General features: G+C 45.2%; 1 non-coding gene across 1 annotated transcript; it reads left to right on the forward strand.

Annotated features, from left to right (window-relative positions):
- Window positions 1–2,049: 2,049 nt before the first annotated feature.
- On the forward strand, window positions 2,050–2,122 carry Trnat-agu (transfer RNA threonine (anticodon AGU)). Its single transcript has one exon. It is a non-coding gene; the product is annotated as a tRNA-Thr (tRNA).
- Window positions 2,123–12,414: the final 10,292 nt, after the last annotated feature.

A 12,414-nucleotide genomic window follows, 5' to 3' on the forward strand; every position in this document is an offset into this window, starting at 1 on the left:
CTCACCTGCTCATCTCCCCGATCCTCTCCCACCCCCGCCCTCTGCCGCGCCTGTATTCCCATGTCCCACCCGGTCTCCATCTCTCCACCCTCCTTACCCTCTCCCAAGATGGCTTCCGCCAGCTCCCCCTCCCTGATGATGTCCTCCTCCCCTCCATCTACCCCTCCTATCAACTTTGACCCTGCACCACCCCCCAACTTCCGGTGTCCTTTCCTTTAGGCACCCTCCCTCCCTTCTCTTCCCTTCCCTTATCTTTCCTTTTCCCCCGTCCCCTCCCTCCACTCCTCTTCCCCTGGGCTTCCCCTCCCCCTTCCTCCCTCCACCCTATCTCCTCTGCCCGTGGCATCTCTGCTCTCCCCTCTCGCTCTCCCACTCCCCTTCCTCCTCCTCCTCTCTTGGCAGGTCCCCGGACTCGCACACGCATAGTGAACATTCGCGCGCCGGAGATCATCGCCATCAGTGTCTCGTGTGTGTGCTTCGTTTTGTGTTTCGCGTTCTTTCGCAGTTACAACTCCACTGTTCGCATGTGCCGTCGCCGTCCTCCGTGTTCTGTGCGCCGTGTCAACCAGTGTTAGTGTTTTTATCGTCCAGCGTGAACGGTTTCATGTCTGTTGTCTTTTGTCTCTACTTTTTTTGCCCGCCATTTTCATTGTATTGTCTATGTCGCCTCATTGTCACATGATTGTACCACTTAAGGCTGAAGAGCGGCGTATGCTGCTGACAGCCCGCCTGTATGAGGTGATAAAATTACAATAAAGGAAAAAAAAGTCGATGGTAGGTACACGTTAGGAGCTCAAGTAATGCCCATCAGTGTAAGGAATAAAGTGAGTTAACCGCTGAACTGCCACAATGGGTACACAGAAGCACAATTGGAGCTGGCTGCGCTCGTGGTACGTGTTAGACGCGCTCCTGTACAGTCGTGGAAAGACTTTGTCCAAGCGTACAGACCAGATGATAGGACTGATATCTGAATAGAGATTGGGACTACCAAATCAAGACGCTCTTCTACGTCGGGAAGAGATGGAATGTCGAATTTTAGTAGTACCTCCTGATTGATGGTGAATAGTCTCTTATGCTTCACAGTGAGTCCTGATAGGTCGCTGCTTGACAAACGAGATTGTAAAACAGCTTTTGTGATTCTAAACATCACTATTCTCACATTCGAACCTTCACTGTTCAGTTCGACATGAAGCAGACACTGATCTGACTCGGATATTTATCTTTTGCTCGATAGCGTTATACAGGGTTGAATATCCAAGGGTTCGCTTTGTGTAACATTAAGGGACATGTGTCTGACTCTCATGAGATCTCAGCAATAGATGTCATCTCTGTCTCAAACGGTTCTGCTTAAATGTAAGAAGATCTACTTAAGAAATCTTGAGTTGAAATTCCTTTTCAATAACAATACTGTTCGCTGCACATTGGGTTAAAATATAAACTAACAAAGAATAACCTCAAATACTATCTCTAACAGAATACCACTTCTATTGGTTTGAAACGATGGTTTATAGTAATGTGACTGAATTGGATTTGTAAAAAGATAGTATGGGTGACACAGACAAATTTAAATACCTACTTTGTCTGTATAACGTCAAATTGGGAAAAAAGTTATAATGTAACTAAAAAATTTTCACTTCGTGCGTACAAGTAGCTTCTGGTATGAATATGTTTCTATGATACATTCCATGAAATATTTAATAACTCTATGTGCGTATATTAATTTACTTCTTGTTAACTGAAATACAGTTTTTTGTTGCCAGTGCCGAGTTAGTTTGACAGCCGTTCACTGCACTGGATCAATTGTGGTATGCGATTCGGACATCTCCGAGAGAACAGACACCACTCGTTCACATAACTAATACGTGCAAGCTGGGCAACGGATTCACTTTCTTCAGTGCTGCTGTACATTCGTCCGACCTCCTGTGGGAATCTTAGAGTAAGGAACAGAAGTATTATGGTCAGGGACTGAGTATAGGTGGCGCTCGGTGGGAGTGTGGATTGGCAGTGAGGCGTGCAGAGATAGTCCGTGGAGTTGCGTTAGACGCTGTGTCCCGGATGGCGGAGTGGTTAACGCACCTGCCTAGTAAGTATGAGGTCCCGGGTTCGAGTCCTGGTCCGGTATAAATATCGGCTCGTCGCCACTAATTCCCCGCTGCAGCTGACAGCAGCGATCCCCTTCAGTTTACATGTAACGTTTCACAGTGGCGGATTCTGAGTGGTGTCTATTCTTCCAGACATGTCCGAAAGAACAGACACCACGCATTCACCTAACGGATACGTTCGTCGTACGTCCCACATTGATTTCTGCTGTTATTTACCTACGTTTTCCTTGTCTGTTAGCACTGACAACTCTATAGAAACGCCGCTGCTCTCGGTCGTTAAGTGAAGGTCATCGGCCACTGCGTTGTACGTGGTAACAGCTAATGCCTAAAAATTTGTACTCTTGGCCCACCCTTGACACTGTGGATCTCCAAAATTCATTCCTTAATGATTTCAGAAATGGAACGTCAAATGGGTTTAGCTCCAACTACCATACCGCGTTCAAAGTCTATTGATTCCCGTCGTGTGGCCATAATCACGTGGGAAACCTTTTCACATGAATCATCTGCGCACAAATGACAGCTCCGCCAATGCACTGTTCTGTTACACCGCACGTACGCGATACCACCGCCATGTTTGTATGTGCATCTCGATATTCCATCACTTTTGTCACTTTAGTGTGTAATTCGACCCACATATTTAAAAACACGTATGGCAGACACTTCAACCTAGCAGTTCAATTAGTCGATCCAACTAGGATGGTTATCATAATTTATGCCAGTACTGGTACAATACAAGCGTCGGGTTCACTGTTAAATATTAAGCTTCTGTGATGTGTTACCCTCTTTTACTGTTTACTGTTTCAATCCACCAAAGGTCGAATTTCAATAATTTTAATGCCTTGAAGTTAGATAATTAACATCGTATACGCCGCATCGGCTGCGTAACGGATTCTGTGCAGAGCTGACGTGTGCAGTGTCCCCTTGAAAACTTCGCACACGTCTCAACACCGCTGCTTTCTGTTGAGTACACAATATACGGGGAATAATTTCTGCAATACCTTTACCACTGATTTTCAGGTGACTTAAAGTTATTGCAGCGCTGAATAAAATGTTGCTGCATGTACATTAACATCTACATACGTAATCCTCAAGTTACCATACGCAACACTACTGGTCATTTCCTTTCCTGTTCCACTCGCAGCTGGATGTAGTGAAAAACAACTATCTATGAGACTCGGTACTACCAGCTGGATTTTATCTCATCGCATCTTCGCGGTCTGTAGTCGAATTTTTCATTTGGCTACATTAGAATCGTTCTGCAGTCAGCCTCAAATAGCCGTTCTCTAAATTTCCGCAATAACGCCTTTCGGAAAGAATGTCGTCTTTCCTCCAGGGATTCTCCGTATCAGTTCCCGATGCATATCTGTATATAAGCTTATTGATCGTATCTACCGATAACAAATCAATCAGTCCACTTCTGAACTGCTACGATGTCGTCTTTAAATCTATCCTTGTTGGGATCCCAAATATTCGAACAGCACTCAAGAATGGGTCGCACTAACATCCTATAAGCTATCTCATTTGCAGATGACCTAGACATTCCCAAAACTCTCCCTTCCCTACTACTAATAACGTGCTAATTCCGTTTCATATCGGTTTGCGACGTCACGCCTAGATAGTTAATCAATGTGACTGTGTCAAGCAGCACCCCACTGAAACTTCCTCGCAAATTAAAACTGTGTGTCGGCCGACATTCGAATTCGGGACGGAGTTCGAATCTCGGTCCGGCACAAAGTTTCAATCTGCCAGAAAGCTACCACACACTCCGGTGGAGAGCGAAAATTTCATTCTAGCACAATACCAGCGCAGTATTCGAACGTTACGGGATTCTCTTTCCCCATCATCCGTATTACCTTATATTTTTCTACAGTTATAGGTAGTTGCTATTCACCTCAACGACTAGAAATTCTGTCTGAGTCATCTTGTATCCTCCTACAGCCACTCAACAACGACCGCAGCAACATCAGCAAACAGCCATAAACCGCTGCCTACGCCGTCCGACATATCATTTATGAATATTTAGAAAGTACGGTCCTGCCACACTTCCATGGAGTCCTCTTGTCTCTGATGAATACTCGCCATCGATGACAACATACTGGGTCATAATTATGAAAAAGTGTTCGAGCCAATCATATATCAGGGAACCTAATTTGTTTTGTTCGAACCTTAGTCAACAGTCTGCAGTGAGACAATGTGTCAATCCCTTTCCAGATACCTAGGAACATAGAATCTGCCTATTTCCGTCCACCCAGGTTAATGAACTACCTGCTTTCCTCAAAATTCTTATTAGTGTCTTTTATCCGACTCGACTGAGCATTTCACCCGTCGGGTTTTAACTAAGGCCTTTCGCGTATTGTGATTGTTCGCGTTTTCACTCAATAAAAACAATAACCGAACGGTAACAGCTGTGCATTTCACAAAAATCGGGATCACCAATATGTGAGCCATAACAAGCAACAACCCAGTTATGTACTGTGGGTATGTTATGCCTGTCATTCTACAACTAAAGGTAATAAGATTTGGATTTGAATCCCAATGACAACGGCGCCTTTAGATTGGGAAGACCAATCCAATTCCAAAGGCTGGACCGCTTGCAATCTATTGAGGGGCACGATTACTGAAGTGGGAAAGAGTGGAAAAGTTCAGTCCGGGTGGCCTAACGTGTTTGAACCCGGCAAGTATTAATTGACTCTCAAGGTCGTGAACGAGGAATACGGAAGAAATTCAGGAAGTGGCGATGTTGGTCGAGAAGGAAGACCATCGATATCTACCGCAGACGATTATGTTCAGACAATCGAGGAACGATGAGGAGACGGTAACACAGCGATCCTCGAATGCTTCTGTGACCAAGGAGCAGATCTCTAGAATTTAACAGTGTCACATACCTGTGCCGTTTTGAAGTGTAGCGCAATATTTAAGTTACTTGGTTGGCCTGCCTTGGTAATGTGTACTTACGGTTTGAGGTCCACTTGTCTTAACGGTTGCTAATTGAATGAGAGATCTGTAAGACAAGCGATAGTTCACCCTCTAGCGCGGAACGGATGTTTCCGTCACCGCTGACTCTGCACTGCCGCGTTGTCGCCCGCGCGCGTAAGCTGTCCATGCGGAATAAAAGCGGCCTTCTGTGTCGGGCTTCCGCTTCGCGTGAGATTGGCAGGCTGCGAGGCCGCTGACCGCTGCAGAGTCTGTACGTAACATGATGCGAACAAAGTTAAGTAAATCAACGGACTGTGCTCGAATGCTGGTCACCTGCTCGCCCTAAGAATCTCACACTCGCACTGCCACCCATCCTGACCAGTAAAACCCCTACAAAAATGGCGTCAGGAGTGGGATAATCTCGGATTTCTTTCCTGAGGAGAGGATAAAACCCACAGTCTTCCAGCAGGATGTAGCGGTGTTCGTGTTTCGTATCCATATTTTGAACCACCACGAGGCAGATGAAGACACCACTATTCCGTCGAACCACATCTCTTCGAGCGATGCAGCACTGAAGGTAGGATTGCAGCAGATACTCGAATTCCTTGCCGTGCGTAAGAATGGCCATGATGGCATTTTTTAAGTATATAGAATGATCAGGCTATTCAATTATGACAGATGCACAACAAGTTACGAATTTATAGACGATTATAATAATACACTCCTGGAAACGGAAAAAAGAACACATTGACACCGGAGTGTCAGACCCACCATACTTGCTCCGGACACTGCGAGAGGGCTGTACAAGCAATGATCACACGCACGGCACAGCGGACACACCAGGAACCGCGGTGTTGGCCGTCGAATGGCGCTAGCTGCGCAGCATTTGTGCACCGCCGCCGTCAGTGTCAGCCAGTTTGCCGTGGCATACGGAGCTCCATCGGAGTCTTTAACACTGGTAGCATGCCGCGACAGCGTGGACGTGAACCGTATGTGCAGTTGACGGACTTTGGGCGAGGGCGTATAGTGGGCATGCGGGAGGCCGGGTGGACGTACCGCCGAATTGCTCAACACGTGGTCTCCACAGTACATCGATGTTGTCGCCAGTGGTCGGCGGAAGGTGCACGTGCCCGTCGACCTGGGACCGGACCGCAGCGACGCATGGATGCACGCCAAGACCGTAGGATCCTACGCAGTGCCGTAGGGGACCGCACCGCCACTTCCCAGCAAATTAGGGACACTGTTGCTCCTGGGGTTTCGGCGAGGACCATTCGCAACCGTCTCCATGAAGCTGGGCTACGGTCCCGCACACCGTTAGGCCGTCTTCCGCTCACGCCCCAACATCGTGCAGCCCGCCTCGAGTGGTGTCGCGACAGGCGTGAATGGAGGGACGAATGGAGACGTGTCGTCTTCAGCGATGAGAGTCGCTTCTGCCTTGGTGCCAATGATGGTCGTATGCGTGTTTGGCGCCGTGCAGGTGAGCGCCACAATCAGGACTGCATACGACCGAGGCACACAGGGCCAACACCCGCCATCATGGTGTGGGGAGCGACCTCCTACACTGGCCGTACACCACTGGTGACCGTCGAGGGGACACTGAATAGTGCACGGTACATCCAAACCGTCATCGAACCCATCGTTCTACCATTCCTAGACCGGCAAGGGAACTTGCTGTTCCAACAGGACAATGCACGTCCGCATGTATCCCGTGCCACCCAACGTGCTCTAGAAGGTGTAAGTCAACTACCCTGGCCAGCAAGATCTCCGGATCTGTCCCCCATTGAGCATGTTTGGGACTGGATAAAGCGTCGTCTCACGCGGTCTGCACGTCCAGCACGAACGCTGAGGCGCCAGGCGGAAATGGCATGGCAAGCCGTTCCACAGGACTACATCCAGCATCTCTACGATCGTCTCCATGGGAGAATAGCAGCCTGCATTGCTGCGAAAGGTGGATATACACTGTACTAGTGCCGACATTGTGCATGCTCTGTTGCCTGTGTCTATGTGCCTGTGGTTCTGTCAGTGTGATCATGTCATGCATCTGACCCCAGGAATGTGTCAATAGAGTTTCCCCTTCCTGGGACAATGAATTCACGGTGTTCTTTTAATTCAATTTCCAGGAGTGTAGTTGCTCTCAGAATGGAGCTGATGCAAGCACAATGGATTCAGTTGTAGTTAAGAATTTTTCTTTGATCCATACAGTTCCAGTCTTTTGTGGGAAATCTGATGAGGATGTTGAAGTGCTTTCTTGTTTGTTTTTTTTTTTCAGTAAACTGAGAAATGCAGCAACTTCATGATCCTGGAGTGATTAGGACGAAGTAACCGTGACAAAATTGCGAATTAAAGGTGATGCATTCGATTTTGGTACGTACAGTCGAGCAACTATCTACAGCACTTTTAAGCAGACACTCCTGCAACGTTACAAAAGGGAGAAAACGGCAACGTTTTACAAGGACCAACTCCACAGCATGCGTATATTTGACGAAGATTCTATTGAGCATTTGGCCGAACGCCCTAGGAAAGTTCATGCTATTATATATGAGCTCGGTGAGAACGATAATCACAATGAGACGATATTGCTTGAAGCAGGACAAAAGGCATTACATAGGTTTTTGAACGGGCTACAGTCTGCAGACGGTCGCGCTGTGTAGTCAGCATACAAACGGCAGTTCGATTTGTGGAAGAACTATGGAGACCCCAATTGGACCACAAACCAGATCGTCGTGTGTTCAAATGGTGCTCAAGAACGGGCAACAGGCTACAAATAAAGGAGATTCGTTGTTTGGTTTGAGGAAGGAATGGCCACATAGCACCGAACTGTAGAGCATGGAATGCAAGGTTTACGTTAAATGACAGAGGGGACAGAAGGGCTACCGCTACTTCCGCCCCCAGGAAGCACTGCTGTGAGCTTCACGGATGACATTTCGGGAGGTCTGTTTGCTAACGCTATTTACTATGGGCAAAATGTCAATGTTGTAGTTCATACAGGAGCTCGAATTTCTCTGATGAGCTGCCATTTAATTAAGGAAAGAAGATGGAAGCAGTCGAGCTGTACCATTAAGTTGTTAAATGACAAACGAGTGCACAATTATGGAGAACTTGTGATTAAGTTGGTGTTAGGGTAGGACGAATATGAGGCCGAAATGCAAACGATAAGGAGCGGAGGGGAAAGTCACGAAATATTACTAGGGTTAGATTTCATATCAGCTAACCGCACTCAGATCGATGTAGCAAAAAGAGAAACCCAGTTCGGTCGCAATGATTAGGCTACAGTAGGAACTCTAAGAGAGAGACTGAAAGTGCCGCTGAGGTAATGTGCAAACTGAGTAGCGATGCAAGTTCAGACTCGACGTATATCTGAGTGAAAGTGAGCACATTCCCCCCGCCCCAGCCCCCTCTCGGAGGACAGGGAAAACGTTGTATATCGACGTAAAGGGCCACGGAAGTAATTTGTTGTTTACAGAGCCATCAGTAAACGGTTGACTTGCTAATCGAGAGCTATTGCTATATAGCAAGAACTGATAGTGTCATTAAGGACGAACCAAGCGGAAAAGTGTGTGTTCCAGTAAGCATTAATAATACGATTAACGCAGCTGCAGAATTACCACACCACTTATGACCACAGCAGTTGAGTCCCATAGTGCTCAGAGCCATTTGAACCATTTTTGAATTACCACACCGAACTATTGTGGCAACGGTATCGAATATAGATCCACAAGACGTAATAGAAGTGCCTAACAAGGAGAAAGACGTACAGGCAGTAAGTTATTGTCCCCTGAATGTCAGTATGAAAGAAGCAATTGACGAAGCACGCGGACCAATCGACCAAGAGCTGGTTACTGAATTAATCATGTATCGCTGGAGCATCGGGAAATGGTTTCACCAGTGCTACTAAGCTACGCTGATCTCTTCCGTGAGCGGGATAAACTTCTAACAATTCCATCAGTTCAACACAGTAAACATGCACGAGGAGCAGCACCCATCGCTCAATGACCATACAGAATTTCGCACAGTCGATAAGCGTTAGGCGACGAGATGATTAAAGAACAACTGGATGCCGGATTCATTGATTCTGGAGAACCATCAGATTTACCCTGGACATCACCCATCATAATCGTGAAGAAGAAATCGCCTACAGGAGAACAGAAACATCGATTTTGTGTTGATTACGGAAGATGAATGCTGTAAATTTACAGAACTTCTTCAATTACCGATCTCGCACACTCGCTGGATAACCTTGGTTCATGAAAAATCTTCTCTGTTTGAGACCTAACCTGCAGGTATAATCAACTGCTTGTACATCGACATGATATGGCTATAACATCATTTATTACGCCTACAGGTGTGTACAATCATACCCGTAATCCTTTCGGTCTACTGAATGCGGCAGCAACATCCCAACGTCTGATAGATACCGATTTCTGAGGATTGACTCCCCATTGTATGTCTCGTTAACCTCAACATTGTATTTGAGAGACCGCACAGAGCAAATCTTTCCTTGCCAAAATGTCATTTTGCTGCACCTGAAGTAAAGTATTTGGGACACATGATAACCACAGGTGGATTCCAAAGTAACTTAAAATTGGTGGATACCGTGAAAGACTATTCGGTACAGGCATATATGGAACTACTACAGCCTTTTTCCAGGCACTGCGAATTTCTACTGACGGCACATTCAGCGGTATGTCGACATAGCACATCCAGTGACGCAATTACTGAAAAAGGAAACAGATTTTAATTGGAGTTGTGAATATTCACAAGCGCCGGAGGCACTGGAAACAGTTTTGACAACAGCGCCATTATTGGCTTATCCAGATTTCTCGAAACCCTTCATCGTAGCAACTGATGCTAGCAATTTTACTAGCGGTGGAGGTTTTTCGCAGGAAGTTAGTGGAGAGAGGCTTTCAATTTCATTTGCTTCCCGTCTTTTGAACAAGGCCGAGTACTGCTAATCGACAACAAAATCGGATTTACGTGCACTTGTCTATGGCATATATACAGCAACCGATGTTTGTTAGTGGGCCGAAAATTCACTACAACTAGCTGGGCTTTGGGGTTGTGTGAGTATAAGGTAGCCCACCAAATCGGGAAGTTGAACAGCAGTGCGAATGCACTTAGTAGGGACGTCAGACAATGTTTCACAGTCGATGGGGAAATAGAAATTAATAAATGTGCAAGAGGCTGACATGTAATGTCAATCATGGAAACACGATCCTAAATTCGAAGTCGTTGATGGGATAATGTACAAGGTTACCGTTAAACAAAACAGCATTGTCAAACATGTAGTACTGAGGGAACAAGTGTTAAAAGACATTGACAGGAAATAATGGCAAAAAGAAGGCAATTAACCTACAAACAGCACAACTCTATCGGTGGCCAAACCAGAAAACTTATCCTTACAGTGCAGTAAACTGAATGATGTGGGCAAAACCAAAGGACCTCAACAAGAACTCCCAGGAACGGGCACCCCTTTTGAACGAAATGGACTTGACGTCTTAGGACCCTATCGAAAACGAAAGGTGGAAATCGCTTTATTTTGACTATTTTATATCATTTTTTACGAAAGCTATTAATGATATCGACACTAAAGTGCCGAGACTGTGTCACGAGTATTTGTTAAAGAGTGGATTTTGAAATATGGCTCATCTTCTTCTATAATTACTGATCAAGGTTCAAATTTCACTCCCGATTTAGTTCAGCACGTGTGAAAGTTATTGAAGATTGACAAGCTAAAGACAACGCCAGCTTATCCAGAGGGAAATGGTCGAGTGGAACGAGTTTATCGAACTCTATAGAAAATGGTAAGTCACTAGGTGGAAGGTGCGGCTCAGGGCTTTACGGAATTGTCTATGGCAGACGAACGACTTCGTCGTTCAACTTCGCAACTTCAGCAAGCGACAGCAGCAATGAAGCAAGGAATCCACAAAGAAATCCGTATCTTGAACGCCTATGTAGAACTAAATACTTTGCTGTTGGAAATTACAGGTAGCTTGTCAAATACACGACTGGATGCTTCTTATCTGTGGTAGGCTGCTGAAACTAGCGCAGCTAATCATGAGCACTGTTTTGTTGCACCCTAAGGATTTTTTGGCATTGTTAATAACTATTTAATAACAAATTAACTAATACTAAGACCATGATCCTCTCTGACAAAACGCAGAACAGGTATTCCTACTACCAACTGACTGATGTAGATGCCATCGTGATAAACAATGAATTAGCCTTAATTATCACCGTTCTATCGGCCGATCCCATACATCACTTTGAACTTTACCCTGGTTACACCCTCCAGTATTCTGGGCACCCCTCCATACTAATATTCAGTACCATCTGCCCGAGAGTTTTTTATCAGTCAGGAAATAAGATATTTCTTGGCTTTATCAGTAACCACTTTACATGAAAGTGAGCAAATAAAAATACTTGTCCCTCGAATATCGTATTTCACTACAGCGTGTGTAGAGCTGTGAGAAAGATCTCTTCATGAATACTGATCTCTGGAACTGCTGTCCCAAGAGCCTATAAATATTCACTCAATCCTTCCAATAAGGGTTTGCAGATAGTATCACCTACTCTTTCAACTCAAAAATTGACCTGACCTTCATGTGTAACATGTCTCTCTCCTACTTTAGCCAAAGGATACAAGGCAGTGGTTTTCTGGTGGACATAGAAGACTGTGAGCTGTCAAGTGACTCTTTCTATTTACCCCAAATATCCTTGAGCCATCCTTGTCCGCCGAAGGCATGTCACCCCTAACTCCCATTTCTACGGTATTCCACAATAACACTTACTTATTTATTCAATCCATTTCAGTTTGAATGCAAAACACGAACTGGGAAAGTTATCTTATTAATAAGGATTATTATTCTTAGTCATTATCAGATTTGCTTGCCACATAGGAATTAGTAAACTTTGGAGAAAAATATTCGACTGCGGGAATGTGTCTCAAAATCTAGCTACGAGAACGTAACTTGAAAGTGCCCATCTTGTTCCCTGTCTGTTTAAATTTTCGTAATGGCGAGAACACTGTCTGAAATCATCACTGTGAATCATTAAACCTGAAAAAATGGCCCTGGAAAAACTCACTGTTCACATTCTATATTATTAAATTTTGGCTTACCTTTTGCGCAATGGAAACCCCGTGACACTGCTCTTGTCTTGAAAGAGCATCGCATTTGCTGAGATACAAGCAACTACAGAAATGCGCTTGGTGCAATGCGGTCTCTTTTTAAAAAAAGGCAAAGCACACTCAGTTCGCAACAAACCAGAATAAGTAAAATGATAACTCATATTTCGGCTGGACTTGATATGCGGACAATGACTTGAGATAAATTTTAACATCAAATGTAATTATATTTCTGATTATAAAAGTTACCTACTGAGAAATTTTCTGTCTTTG

This window comes from Schistocerca cancellata, chromosome 2 (assembly GCF_023864275.1).
Source record: "Schistocerca cancellata isolate TAMUIC-IGC-003103 chromosome 2, iqSchCanc2.1, whole genome shotgun sequence".
Lineage (NCBI taxonomy): Eukaryota > Metazoa > Arthropoda > Insecta > Orthoptera > Acrididae > Schistocerca > Schistocerca cancellata.